This window comes from Xyrauchen texanus, chromosome 33, assembly GCF_025860055.1.
Source record: "Xyrauchen texanus isolate HMW12.3.18 chromosome 33, RBS_HiC_50CHRs, whole genome shotgun sequence".
NCBI classification, from domain to species: Eukaryota; Metazoa; Chordata; class Actinopteri; order Cypriniformes; family Catostomidae; genus Xyrauchen; species Xyrauchen texanus.
In genome coordinates this window covers 4,723,973-4,739,094 of record NC_068308.1, presented here as the reverse complement: position 1 = coordinate 4,739,094, position 15,122 = coordinate 4,723,973, and the positions used below count along the sequence as shown (strand labels likewise).

At 39.0% G+C, this 15,122-nt stretch overlaps 1 protein-coding gene across 1 annotated transcript in view; it reads left to right on the top strand.

The window, feature by feature from the left end:
* Positions 1-393: 393 nt before the first annotated feature.
* The window catches only part of si:ch211-217a12.1 (alanine aminotransferase 2-like), a 51,134-nt gene continuing 36,405 nt past the window's right edge, over positions 394-15,122 (top strand). Inside the window, exon 1 of the mRNA XM_052102947.1 lies at positions 394-632. The gene's annotated coding sequence lies outside the window, so the exon portion shown is untranslated. The remainder of the gene's footprint in view (positions 633-15,122) is intronic.

The window sequence follows — 15,122 nt, the reverse complement described above, 5'->3', positions numbered from 1 at the left end:
TCAAAAACAATCATTAAACTCATACTGTAGAATTTTTCGCAGGCTAATGGGTTCATTTCTAATTGTTTTCACATATTAACTGATGTTGTCTAGGGATTTTTGTTGGTGTGTGCTATCTTTAGAAGGTTTCCGTCTTTGACATCACTTGTCTCACCCTGGAGTGTGTTGACAGCAGATGTCTTGGCAACAGCTGTTGTAGAAGCTGTGTAACATGGTAAACGGTATAGTACATTTTGCTGACGCTCAGAAACATTTGTACATTTCGAAACAAGACGTGTTGTAAAAGATAGCGTGCAAGTTCTTATGACCCAAATGTTATGTGGGTCAACATCACATGGTCACTAAGATCAAATGTCACAGATGAAATATAATTACTCTCGCCTGAGAAGATATAATACAAAGAGGCCAAAGTCCACTTGGAAATGTCTTGAAATGTTCCTGTAATAGAATGGAATGAGATGGGTGGACAGAAAGAGTCAGGATGTCATGTGTGAGCACAAAATCTGCACATGGATACAGCTGTCTGTCAAACCTCGAGGGAAGGACACAGTGATTCAGACAGGGAATAAGAGCAGGAGGACAGATTAAATCACTGGACGATCTATATTGGCAACCAAAAGAGATCAAATAAGGTACTGTGCAGTTATTGAATGTGTTTCAAACATCAATGTTAAAATGTGTGTGTATTAATCCCTGTAAATAAATGTAAATACACAAGAGTGTAGGAAGTTTGTAGACAAAACAAAAGACAAAGTAGTTGGACACTTAAGTCACATTAAAACATTTCTAAATGTCATTACATTAGATCAAGGGTTTTCAAACTGGGGACCAGGGATCCCCAAGGGGCGGCAAGGGGTTGCTCAGAGGTCCATGGAAAATTACACTGCTGCCACATTATTGGATGATTATATAATCTCATAAATAAGTAGGTGTACAGGTGTATCTAAATACTGGTGGGAGTTTGACTAATTGAAAGAACTAGTCGCCTCATAGGTTGCATCTTCAATTAATATGATGTGAATATGATATTACATATATTATTATGATATGAGATGTACTGTAATTGTTTGAAATAATATGCATAAACAAGTGTTAAAATTGTACTGCCTCTTTAAGAATGGTGGATGTTTATATCACAGTTATATTATTTAGGAGATATTCCAAAGTGTTTTCATATTGAGGAGAGAGTCGCTGCACAGTTTCTTTCAACGTATTCATACAATGAGTCAAGTTATTATTATTTGTATAGCACTTTACACAACACACACAGTTTCAAAGCAGCTTTACAGAAAATCATGCATTAACAAAAAATGAAACTGTTATATCTATGGTGTTAGAGTCATCATTGTGTAGTTTGATTAAATATGATTGTAAATTGTGTATAAAAATAAATAAATAATTGAATTTAGAACCCCAGTGAGCAAGCCGAAGGCAACTGTGGCAAGGAACACAAAACTCCATAAGATGTTGGCTAATGGAGAAAAATAACCTTTGTAGAAACCAGGCTCACTGTGGAGGCCAGTTTGATTTTTTCATTTTTGATCAATAACTGAATGTAAAGAACATAAAGGATATAAAAAATGGGTTAATGTAACTTAGACCATATGAGAGTATTACCGTGCTTTAGCCCTCCATATCGCATAATTTAGTGAATATAGACATTAATAATTAATGAAGTAAACATGAGAATCCATCAATATTTCTCTAAATGTGCACACTCTATGACTAAATGTTGGATGTTGTTCACTGAAGCCTACTAGAGACAAATTGACAGGAGCTTACAGTTTATCATTGAATAGGTATGGGTGTCTTTATAACGGTTTCATTTTCATAACTCTCGTTTTGATTTTTGAGATGTTCATATAAATGAGGAAATTACTCTTGCAGTAACATTTATATTGAGAAACAGTGGCTGAATATTGAAACTTGAGTAATATACATTTCTAATGCATTGTGTGTCTTGATTAAATAAGAATGAATGTAAGAACAATATGCAGAGAATGTAAACAATACTTGTGAGGCCACGACAACCTTTCCATGAGAAGGTTTTTTTTTTTTCTTTTTTTTCTTAACCATAGTGAACAGGTTAGCTTACCAACTTTTTTTTGTTGATTGAATTTTGGTGTTGATATTTGTGTCCAAAATCCGGACGTTTGCAGTGCAAACAGCAGATTTCTTCAATGGATGTGGTCCCCTTAAATCTTTTCATACCAAAACTAAATTATCATTGGGGCTGCTTTACTACCCTCCGTCATAGTTGGCGCACACTGTTTTCAGTTCTGTGTGTAGCGTAATGGACGTGCGCAGAGACTGATGAGTGGTTCCTAGGTTTACATTTTTTAGATCAATTCAATGTTGTTGCAGTAATATTTTTAAATAGTATCTTATTAATAGTCATAAAAACACTGTGGCAGGGTTACACCTGAACAGCTCTATAATGATGACATTGACAGTTACAAATAAAAATATTAGGGTTATAAAAGTTATAATACATTAGTAATTATTATTTGCTGTCAAAGTTCAACTCAGAAGTCTGTAAATTAAAACTAGCCATATAGTTTATGTATTGACATTCAGTTTGAGATGATGTTGATAACATATTTATTTATCAAGAGTGAGCATTTTTCTCTTTTTGCTGTTAATGGCCTATTCTGCCCCACAAAGGCAAACATATACTGTACATTTCAGAACTCAAAACTTCCCCAGTATAAAAAGAGCATTTATAGTTGCCACCCTGCTGAAATGTCTAGTTTTGAAATCTCTGTTGTGAATGTTAATGACTTCACAACACATTGTTCATTTGTATTTACACATCCCACTGTGTCACCCTTGGCCCCGCCCACTGGTGCCCAGTTCAAGTCCATATGGCAGGCCTTGTGTACCACCAAAGGGACTATGCAGTGGACTATGTTTTTATTATTTTGTATATAAACAAGAACTACACAGACTCTTTGACTGCTGCCATATATCTAGCAACTTTTAAAAGACGTGGTGTCAAGTTACAACTTTGAAAAGGAGAAGCAATTCTCTCATTCAGCTGCTGTCTCTTGTTTATTTTAGCTAAAAATCTGTGCTATTTTTAATTGTTGTATGTAAACAAACGACGTCTTTGACAATAGACATCATTGACCGTTTCGGTGTGTTTCCGGAGATATGCACCTCAGTGCGTCTTCAAAATATACAGTGAGGAAAATAAGTATTTGAACACCCTGCTATTTTGCAAGTTCTCCCACTTAGAAAACATGGATGGGTCTGAAATTGTCATCGTAGGTGCATGTCCACTGTGAGAGACATAATCTAAAAAAAAAAATCCAGAAATCACAATGTATGATTTTTTAACTATTTATTTGTATGATACAGCTGCAAATAAGTATTTGAACACCTGAGAAAATCCATGTTAATATTTGGTACAGTAGCCTTTGTTTGCAATTACAGAGGTCAAACGTTTGCACACACTGCAGAAGGGATTTTGGCCCACTCCTCCACACAGATCTTCTCTAGATAAGTCAGTTTCTGGGCTGTCGCTGAGAAACACATAGTTTGAGCTCCCTCCAAAGATTCTCTATTGGGTTTAGGTCTGGAGACTGGCTAGGCCACGCCAGAACCTTGATATGCTTCTTACAGAGCCACTCCTTGGTTATCCTGGCTGTGTGCTTCGGGTCATTGTCATGTTGGAAGACCCAGCCTCGACCCATCTTCAATGCTCTAACTGAGGGAAGGAGGTTGTTCCCCAAAATCTCGCAATACATGGCCCCGGTCATCCTCTCCTTAATACAGTGCAGTCAGCCCTGTCCCATGTGCAGAAAAACACCCCCAAAGCATGATGCTACCACCCCCATGCTTCACAGTAGGGATGGTGTTCTTCGGATGGTACTCATCATTCTTCTTCCTCCAAACACGGTTAGTGGAATTATGACCAAAAAGTTCTATTTTGGTCTCATCTGACCACATGACTTTCTCCCATGACTCCTCTGGATCATCCAAATGGTCATTGGCAAACTTAAGACGGGCCTTGACATGTGCTGGTTTAAGCAGGGGAACCTTCCGTGCCATGCATGATTTCAAACCATGACGTCTTAGTGTATTACCAACAGTAACCTTGGAAACGGTGGTCCCAGCTCTTTTCAGGTCATTGACCAGCTCCTCCCGTGTAGTTCTGGGCTGATTTCTCACCTTTCTTAGGATCATTGAGACCCCACGAGGTGAGATCTTGCATGGAGCCCCAGTCCAAGGGAGATTGACAGTCATGTTTAGCTTCTTCCATTTTCTAATGATTGCTCCAACAGTGGACCTTTTTTCACCAAGCTGCTTGGCAATTTCCCGTAGCCCTTTCCAGCCTTGTGGAGGTGTACAATTTTGTCTCTAGTGTCTTTGGACAGCTCTTTGGTCTTGGCCATGTTAGTAGTTGGATTCTTACTGATTGTATGGGGTGGACAGGTGTCTTTATGCAGCTAACAACCTCAAACAGGTGCATCTAATTTAGGATAATAAATGGAGTGGAGGTGGACATTTTAAAGGCATACTAACAGGTCTTTGAGGTTCAGAATTCTAGCTGATAGACAGGTGTTCAAATACTTATTTACAGCTGAATCATACAAATAAATAGTTAAAAAATCATACATTGTGATTTCTGGATTTTTTTTTAATAGATTATGTCTCTCACAGTGGACATGCACCTACGATGACAATTTCAGACCCCTTCATGATTTCCAAGTGGGAGAACTTGCAAAATAGCAGGGTGTTCAGATACTTATTTTCCTCACTGTATGTGCGTAATTTCACAGATCTTTGGACTATGTATGTATGTGTTTCATTTGTCTCATGTCAGCATGAGGACTGCTTGTGAAAAGACAAAATACGATTCAAGCATTTGCAAAGGAACTGTTATTGAGGAATGGGGCAGTTAAAAACACTTCAAAAATGTAAGTAAACTATTTCATTCATGAATATTTCAAATGTCATGACTGCTTGATTTGAGTTTGAGTTTATGGTATGCTGGATTAACAGTTGTGCTTGAGATGAACAGTTTAATATATTCAGATGCATTGTGTTGGATGTGCGTTATGTGTAAACACTGCAATTTTTTTTGGGGGGCTTCATGATGTAAGCCAATCATTACAGTGGTATGTTGAAGTTTTAAGGAGCATTTCAGACAGAGGGCCAAAAACAATGTGGACAATTATCATATATTAATTAACTGTGACTGTTTTGGTGCAAAATTTTTTTTTTTATAACATTATAATTGGACCGCAGGGAAGATAATACAATTATTTAAAAAAGCACTTCACATGACCCCTTTAACTACACCAGCAGTGAAACTGAAAACATTATTGAGTTTTTGAATGACTAGCCTAATGTGGGTTATCAAATTTTCACAGTCTAAATCTGAGCATAGCAAAACCATCTAACACAGAACACACTGTAAAAAGTGTGCCTGTAATAGTTTCCTTGAGAAGCTTTTTCTACCAGACCTAACCCATTTACCGTTGTGGACTGTTAGGAACTTTTTGACTGAAATCAATTTGGTTTCTTTAATAAAAATGGTATACTTCATCTGAGTGGTTTGAGGCTTAGTTACTTTTCCTACTTTTACATTTACTCATTTGTCAGATGCTTTTATCCAAAGCAACTTACCAAAGAGGAATTCAATATAAGCGAATCATCAGACAGTGGTACGAAAAGTGCAGTATTTCACTAGCATTAGAATAGTATTCAAGACAGATTAAAGTGCAACAAGATTTTTGTTTTGTTTTTAGTGACTAGTAAAGTGCTCATGGAAATTATGTTTTTAGCCATTTGTTTAAGACAGAAAGTGAGTCAGCTTCACGGATGGAGTTAGGAAGGTCATTCCACCAACGTTTTGGTGCTTCTTTGTGTTGGTACAACAAGGCGATGTTCCTTAGCCGACCGCAGGCTTCTGGTGGGAAAGTATTTCTGCAGAAATGATTTTTGGTATGCTGGAGCAGTCCCAGTGATTGTTCTGTATGCCAGCATCAGAGCCTTGAATTTGATACGTGCAGCAACCAGCAGCCAGTGAGCGGTGTTACATGTGCTCTCTTTAGTTCATTAAAGACCAAATGTGCTGCTGCATTCTGGATAATTTGCATGGTCTAATTGCACATGCAGGGAGGCCTGCAATAAAAGCGTTACAGTAGTCCAGTCTAGTTATGACAATTGACTGAACAAGAAGTTGTGTGGCATTTTCAGAGAGGAAGGGTTTTATCTTCCTGAGATTGTAGTGTGTAAATCTACATGATCTTTGAAATGTGGTCTGTGAAAATTAGTTGGTTATCGATGGTTACCCCTAGATTTCTTACTGTTTTGGAAGGTGTTACTTTGGTAGTTGAACCCAGCTGCACGGTGATGTTGTGTTCAACAGCAGGGTTGGCTGGAAAGACAAGGAGTTCGGTCTTGGTTGGGTTGAGTTGTAGGTGGTGTTCCTTCATCCATGCCGAGATGTCTGCCAAACAGGCAGAGATTCGAGCAGTCACTGTTGTGTTGTTGAGCTGGAAAGACAAGTAGAGCTGTGTGTCATCTGTGTAATAGTGGTAAGGGAAGCCATGTGCTTGAATGATGGGTCCCAGTGATGTTGTGTATATAGAGAAGAGAAATGGCCCAAGCACCTGAACCCTAAAGTACCCCAGTTAAATAGCTAATGTGACTTGGACACCTCACCTCACCTCTCCAGGATACCTTGAAGGACCTACCTGAGAGATAAGAATTAAACCAGTCAAGCACAGTTCCTGTGATGCCCAGAGAAGAGAGGGTGGAGAGTAGGATTTGATGGTTGACTGTGTCAGAAAGATCCAGCAGAATCAGGACAGATGATCTGGATCCAGCTTTCGCCTGTCTCAACGACTCGGTGACAGACAGCAGGGCAGTCTCGGTGGAGTGTCCACTTTTGAAGCGTAACTGATTGTCATCCAGCAGCTTGTTCTGGCAGAGATTTGATTGAAATCCCTTTCAAGTGTTTTCACCAGGAATGGGATGAGAGACTGGTCTATAGAGTTCTACTTGTGTGGGTTTAAGTGCAGGTTTTTCTTTAGCATCGGGGTTACTCAAGCCTACTTAAATGTAGTGGGGAAAGTGCCTGTAAGTAGAGATGTGTTAATTATGTGTGTGAGTGCAGGTAGGTTGGACAGAGAGATGGCCTTGAGAAGGTGGGAAGGAGGTCAAGGGAACAGGTGGTGGGGTGGTTGGAGAGGAGGAGTTTAGAGACCTCAATATCTCTAGCTCTTCTGTCTATAGGAGAGAACCTATAGACAGAAGAGCTGCATACAGGAGGTGGGTTTGATATGATGTGGTGCTGAGAATGTATTGCTGATGGCAAATAACCTTCATATTAAAGAATGTGGCGAAGGCATCTGCTGTCAATGATGTGTCAGGTGGTGGAGGGAGAGGACAGAGAAGTGTGTTGAATGTTCTAAATAAGCTGCGAGTGATTGTGGTGTTGTTGATCTTAGGATGTTTTTGCAGATTTCATATTATTTATTTGAAAAAGTTGCAAGCAGAGACTGATACTTAGCTAGATCTGCTGGATCTTTAAATTGTGAGTCACTCAAGAATGTGAATCACCAAAAACAAAAGAAGAAGAATGTGAAAGTTAAAGTGGAGATTGACTAAGCAGGGAGGAGAATTTATAGTAAAAATGTACTTAAATATTGATCTGTTTCTCACCCAACCCAATCATATCTCTTCAGAAGACATGGATTTAACTATTGGAGTCAAATGGATTAGGCTACTTTTATGCTGACTTATGTGATTTTTTGAGCTTCAAAATTTTGGTACCCATTCACTATGGAACAAAAGTGCTGAGATATTCTTCTAAAAATCTTAATTTGTGTTGTGGTGAAGAAAGAAAATCATACACATCTGGAATGGCATGAGTGTGAGTAAATGATGGGCGAATTTTCATTTTTCCTTTGAAGCCTGATGTGGCCCCTGTACCATACCACTCTTCTACCCCCCCACTATTCATGCACACAAGACGGTTCTAAGCACAAAAGCTTCAGACACTCACAACTCTCCTGCTACTGAAACATAGCAAAATTTATGTTACCCACCTATCAAGAAGAAAAAGAGCAACTTCTGCATCCTCCTTCAAGCCTTTTACCTCTCGGAGGTCTCTCCACCGATGAAAAGCCTCGCCGATGTTGACGTGGCTCCTAGCCCTCGACTTCCCTCTCGCTCTGCCCCCACCCCCCATCCTGTGCATGCACAAGAACCATGCCCTGGTGCTGATTAGCTGGAGTAGTGTTGTGTGGATTGGTCTGATCCACATTTGTTTTTGTCCCATTTACAGTGCCAGGGCTGTGTACAAATACTATATTTGTTTTCAGTCCACCCACAGAACGGACTACTAGCAGACTGTGAGGAGATATTTGCAGAATTTGACAAAGTGTATTGGAATAGATTTACTGAGTGCACCTTTTATAAACATCTTATGTGTGTTCCTTGCCACAGTCACCTTATTATTTAATTATTACATTTGTAAACACAATTTACAACCATATTTAATCAAACTCCACAATGATCAGTCTAAGACTTTATAGATATTACAGTTTCATTTTTTTTTGGTTGGTTAAAGCATGATTTTCTGTGAAGATGCTTTGAAACGATGTGTGTTGTGGAAAGAGCTATACAAATAAAAATGACTTGACTTGAGTGTTGTCTCTTGGAGTTTCACAAACACAGAGCCATATCAGTACATCCACAGCGTGAAGGTAGGATTTGTGTATTTATGAATGATGTACTCTTGTTTTCAAATCTCCCCTCTGTGCTTTCATTTGTTATGACATCCCCAGAACACTTTAAAATACTAATGATAACTTTTGACAACTCTTTAACCTGTAAATAAACTTAGCTAGCTAATTACATTTGATATCAACTCCATAGAAATCTATATAGAAAACGCTAGACCAGAAGTTCAAAGACAAAATTTTCAAGATGGCTGTTCACTTGCAAAGTCGGTCCACTTTCGACCATCTTTGGAATACTATGAGGGGGCTATTTCCAGCCATGCCAGTGCAACTCATATCTACTTGAATGGTGAAAGACCAATATATCAAAAATGGTTGGTCAAGATTAAGATCAAAGAACATATTTTAAATCAGTAATAAAATCCACCAATACTGGAATCTTAAGTTGTGATTCTTTTTATTGTGCAAAAAAACTTTGCACGTTCTAAAGTTGATTGACAGATTATGTTTGTATCTAAAAGTGATTGTCTCTATTAACTGTAAGGCAGTGCTTCCTTTCTACATCTGTTGACTATTGGTCGCTTTGAGGTCCTTGGCTGAGCTTTCCAATTTCTCCCATTCATTTTAATAGAAGTGGCCCATTTCTGCTAAATAATCTCTGGCACATGAAGTGAATAATTTTTCTTCAGTTTGTGAATAGCTGAGCATGACTTTTTCATCCAAAAACACAAAAATAATAGTATAATAATAATACTAACAATGAGTTTCAATAACATCCTTAACTTCTACTTTATTAAAATTGGCATGTCTACAAATCTACTGACTTTACTGACATTATGAGAACAAATCAGATCTATAATTTTTCTGCAGTATTTAAACTGTTTAGCATAAATTTTATCAGAAAAGACAACAATAATTGCCTAATAATAATTATTTTGAGTTTCAGATTTGTCCTTTATTCAAGCACGTTTAACATGACGTGTCGGGGCATCAACACTTGCTCAATGCCAACGTCAAGCGCCACTTTGCCCTACATTAAAAACATTGCAAAAAGGGTAACAAAGGGGTGATTTTACAAGTTACGTGTAATTGCTTTGATTGCAGACAGTAACAAGAGAACTCATTTACATTAAGGTCTTAGTGTGACCTAGTGGTGAATGTAATTACTGTATACTAAAAACTGGGGTTTCTGGATACTCAGAAATGATAAGGTAATATTTAATTTTTAAAAACATTATGACATTCAATATGTCTTCATAAATTTGGACAGTTTTTAAACATCTCTTGTTGCTTTGAACTCTCAAAGATATAATTTATTGAGGCAAAAAATGTGTACGAAACACTTTGGTGTAAAGTAGTGTCACTTCATAGATTGAATGTAGTCTGTAGCGCTGACGTGTGTCAAGTGAAAGCCTCTTAAAGGGTCAGGACATCCATTGTTTCAGCACATTCGTGTTCCCACCAAAGTCTTTCTAGCAAGTCAGTCCACTGTCGGTCATCTTTGGAACGCTCTCGGGAGGCTATTTCCTGTCATGCCAGTGCAGCTTCTACTTGAATAGAGAAAGACCAAAATCTCAAAAACAGTTGGTCGGGGGGGTCACGTGACGCATTCAATGGAGTAGCCGTGTTGACGACGAGCTCCAGCAAAGCCTTGAAAAATCTCCCTCCTTAAACTTAATATCATCTCTGGGTAGGCGGAAATTAAATGCAGAAGTGACAAGACATGCCTAAGAAACAACCTGATTCCAGTCATAGACTTCGTAACAGAATATTAACGAACTTTAACACGCGCTCCTCTCCGAAAATGGCGGATGTTCCAATGAGTCCTAGCGACATGGACGCACTTTTGAAGAAAATAACAGCAGAAGTCCTGGCGGGCGTCGATAAGGCTTTGGATAACAAGATTGACCCAGTGCTAGAGAAATTGTCGGTGGTAGGGACACATCTCGAGGAGATGGAGAACCGAATCACCGAAGCTGAAACGCGTATATCGACAGTGGAAGACATGGTCTCAAGAGACAGCGCGGACTTGAACGAAATGAAAAAAAAGCTCGACGTGGCCCTGGACAAGATAGATGACCTGGAGAATAGGAGCAGGCGATGCAATTTACGAGTCATTGGCCTACCCGAAGGGGAAGAAGGGACGAACCCGGTCTCGTTCCTCGGGACCTGGCTGCCCAATCTGCTTAACACCGAATTCAAGCACCGCCAGGTAAAGATAGAGCGCGCGCATCGAGTCCCTGCATGGGTTCCCACATCAGGAGAAAGACCGAGAGCGATGTTGGTAAAACTACATAATTTTCAAGACAAAGCGCGCATCCTGCAAGCAGCGAGAGCCGCGAGTCAGCTGGTCTACAAACGCCAAAACATCTCTATCTTTGAAGACTTTTCTGTGGCCATAGTGAGGAAAAGACAAGCCTTTGGAGATGTGAAAAGACGACTCCGTGAACGAGGAATTCGCTTTGCCATGATATATCCAGCAACTCTTCGAGTACAGCACAACGGCGGCGGGAAGTTCTTCAAACAACCGACAGAGGCTGAGTCTTTCCTCGACGGTATGCCCGAACCATCAACTACCAGTTTCCGAAGTGGGTATAGAGGCCGAAGGATAAGGTATCAGTTTACTCATGCTCTCTGTGATTTAATGACACTTCTGCGCCCCCCAGTACGTGTGGAAAATTTCTGTTCAGAATTTTAGGGGGTAGGCCATTAAAGGGAAAATAAAAGGAGAATATAACAATGGTATGATTTAAATACTGAACCAATAAGTATATAGAAGGCTGTTGCCTCAGCGGTTTGCCGAGAATTATATCAAAGCTCTTTGATTTCGCGGTGTTCCTTTTGAATACCGCGCATTTTTTGTTTGTTCTGTCTAAGCTTCGGTCATGTTAAATTTCCAAGGAGACAGAGTGGCGATCACTACTGCTCTCAAATGTGAAACCGACCAGCGTCAGACTTCCCTTGTCTATTTTCAAAAATGTCTATAAGATGCTAAATGTAAATAGTTCTATGTTATATGTTCGACATGCAGGGCAACACAAATTCATTTTTTTTTCTTTTCTTTTTTTCTCTTTTTTTTTCTTTTTCTTTTCCCTCATCTCCAATTTTTATGGGTATTAGAATTGAACAGACTAGTTGCACTTTAAAACAGGGCAGGGCATCTCACATATATTGGTGCTGTTGGTATATTAAACTACCCCTTGGCTATGTCAACGAATAAATCTATATTAAACATATGTAGTTGGAATGTAAAGGGTGTTCATAACCCAGTAAAAAGAAAAAAGATTCTAAATTACTTAAAAAAAGAACAAATTCACATTGCATTTCTGCAAGAGACACACCTAACAGACAGCGAGCACGTCAAATTGAAGAGAGACAGGGTGGGACAAGTGTATGGCTCGTCATTCACCAGTAAAAGTAGGGGAGTTGTCATTCTTGTAAATAAATGTATACCATTATCAGATATTAATACATATTCCGATAAATCAGGACAGTTTATCCTGCTCAAAGCTACACTAGCTGGACAACCCATTACCCTTATGAATGTCTATTTCCCCCCAATTCAATCTAATGAGTTAATTACACAGGTGTTTTCTAAGTTTGCTGAATGGCAGTGTGAACATAGTGTAATCGCTGGTGACTTCAACTGTACGCTACAACCAAAACTTGACAAATCGCTACCATCTAATGATAGGCCTTCCAACAGAGCACAAGCTCTGAATGGGATTTGTGAAGAAATTGGTCTGGTAGATGTTTGGCGAGCCCTTCATCCCAGAGATAGAGAATACACGTTTTTTTCTGGAGTCCATAAAACTGCAAGCAGAATAGACTATTTTTTCTCGCTCAAGATTTCACTACAAAATGTAATAGACTGTAATATTGGCAACATTGTAATTTCGGATCATGCTCCCGTTTTTCTTAGGTTAGGCCTATCCAACCAAATATACTACCCGGCTTCCTGGAAATTCAAATCATGGCTTGTTCATGACCCAAATTTTGAATCCTACCTTAAAGAGCAAGTTAAGCTATTTCTTATGGACAATAGAACCCCAGAAGTGTCTCCCAATTTGCTCTGGGACACGGCTAAAGCATATATTAGAGGATTAATTATATCCTATGTATCCAACCAGAAAAAAAAGCAGCTGGCAGATCAGAGAAAATTAGAAATTATTCTCCATGATTTAAAAACACAATATAACACTTGTCCCTCAGATGTGCTTCTTGCCGAGATAGAAACCGTCAAAACCTCTCTTGAAGCAATACTTACTAATAAAGCTGAAAAGTCAGTTTTCTTTGCTAGACAGCGGATGTATGAATTTGCCAATAAACCTAACAAATATCTAGCCAATTTATTGCAAAGCCGATCCCAAGCCCAGGTCATATCCAGTATCAAAGATAAAGAAGGCAAGTGTCATCATGATAACAAAGTAATCAACAAAATCTTTAGAGCGTTTTATAAGAGGCTTTATTCTTCCCAATCAAGCCCTTCTTCTGGTGATAATATGAGTAAATTCTTTGCAAACTTAAATATACAGGAATCAACTGAGGAGCAAAGACAGATGTTAAACAAACCAATTGAGCTGAGCGAAATTTTGAATTGTATTAATAGTCTTCCCAAAGGAAAGGCACCAGGGCCCGATGGGTTTACAGTGGAATTTTTTCAGAAATTTAAAATGGAGCTAGGGAGCTTAATGCATGAAATGATACAGTATTCATTTGATTCTGATAAGCTTCCTGACTCCATGACAGAAGCCAACATATGTGTCTTTTTTAAAAAAAGGTAAATGCCCTGAGGAGTGCGGCTCATATCGCCCCATTTCTCTGCTAAATGTGGACACAAAAATTTTGGCAAAGATATTAGCCACTCGGCTGGAATCAATTCTCCCCAAAAGAATTAATCCTGACCAGACAGGCTTTGTCAAAGGCAGATCCTCAGCTCATAATATTAGAAGGCTTCTTAACATAATTCAACATTCAAATCAGCACGCAAACTCTGGACTGGTCATCTCATTAGATGCTGAGAAGGCATTCGATAGGGTCGAATGGCCATACTTATTCTCAGTACTCTCTAAATTTAACTTGGGTGATGCATTTATTAAATGGGTTAGGATTTTGTATTCTTCCCCCACAGCCAGAGTCATTACTAACGGTCTTAAATCCCCCAGATTTACTTTAGCACGTGGTACCAGACAAGGCTGCCCGATGTCGCCGCTGCTATTCGCGCTGGCTATTGAACCGCTGGCTACGGCCATTAGAGATGACCCAACCATTGAAGCACTTAGACTGGAAGAGAAAACTTATAAAATTTCACTGTACGCCGATGACATCTTAATTTACCTCGCCTCTCCACAACAATCAATTCCACATCTTATTGATACAATTTCTAATTTTGGCTCTTTCTCTGGGTATAAAATAAATTTTTCAAAGTCAGAAGCAATGCCGTTAAGTAAATCGCACTCCCACAACCCTACAATTTCTCACCCATTTAAATGGTCTCCGGCAGGCTTTGTGTATTTGGGTATAAAGATTACACAGAGGCTGGAAAGTCTGTATAAAAGCAATTTCGTCCCTATTTTTTCGAACATAAGATCAGACCTAGATAGATGGTGTAATCTTCCCTTATCCCTATTAGGTCGTGTCCATCTTGTCAAAATGAATATTTTACCCCGCCTTCTATACCCATTTCAAATGCTACCAGTTCTCATTCCTAACAAAGCACTTAAACAGTTGCGTGGCTCCATTATTTCCTTTATTTGGCGTAAAAAAAGACCTAGACTGAGATATAGCTTTTTAACACTCTTGAGTAGATGTGGAGGTCTAGCGGCCCCAGACATTAACCTATATCAGCTCTCTGCCCAACTTCGATTTACACTGGAATGGCACTTGAACGATCCAAACTCAACTTGGATTAGCGCAGAAGCCACAACTCTTGGGCCAATCCCTTTACGGAATCTACTATATCTGTCGCCCAAAACACAGCAAACTCTAACTAAAGATAATTTCATCCTTAAAAATATGATTAAAATATGGAGATTAGTACGCAAAACAGAAGGGCTTGGCTCCCATCTTTCACTACTCACACCCTTGCATAACAACCCAGATTTTCCCCCGGGGATGAATGATGGCCTAATACATTTGAAAGATAAAGGAATATATGTCATAATAGAGATTTGATGGAGACTAAACAGCTAATGACCTTCGAACAATTTACTGCAAAATATGATATCAATAAGAAGCTCTTCTTGGTATACCACCAAATACGCAGTTTCATAACAAAAAATCTTAGAGTCTATTCAAATGGGCTATGCGTGTCCCCAATTGAGGAACAATTAAATAAACTTACGTCATCTCGATCTGCATCCAAAATCTTCTATGACATTTTGATAAGGGCAAATACAGATAGTTCAGATAAAACTAGGGTGT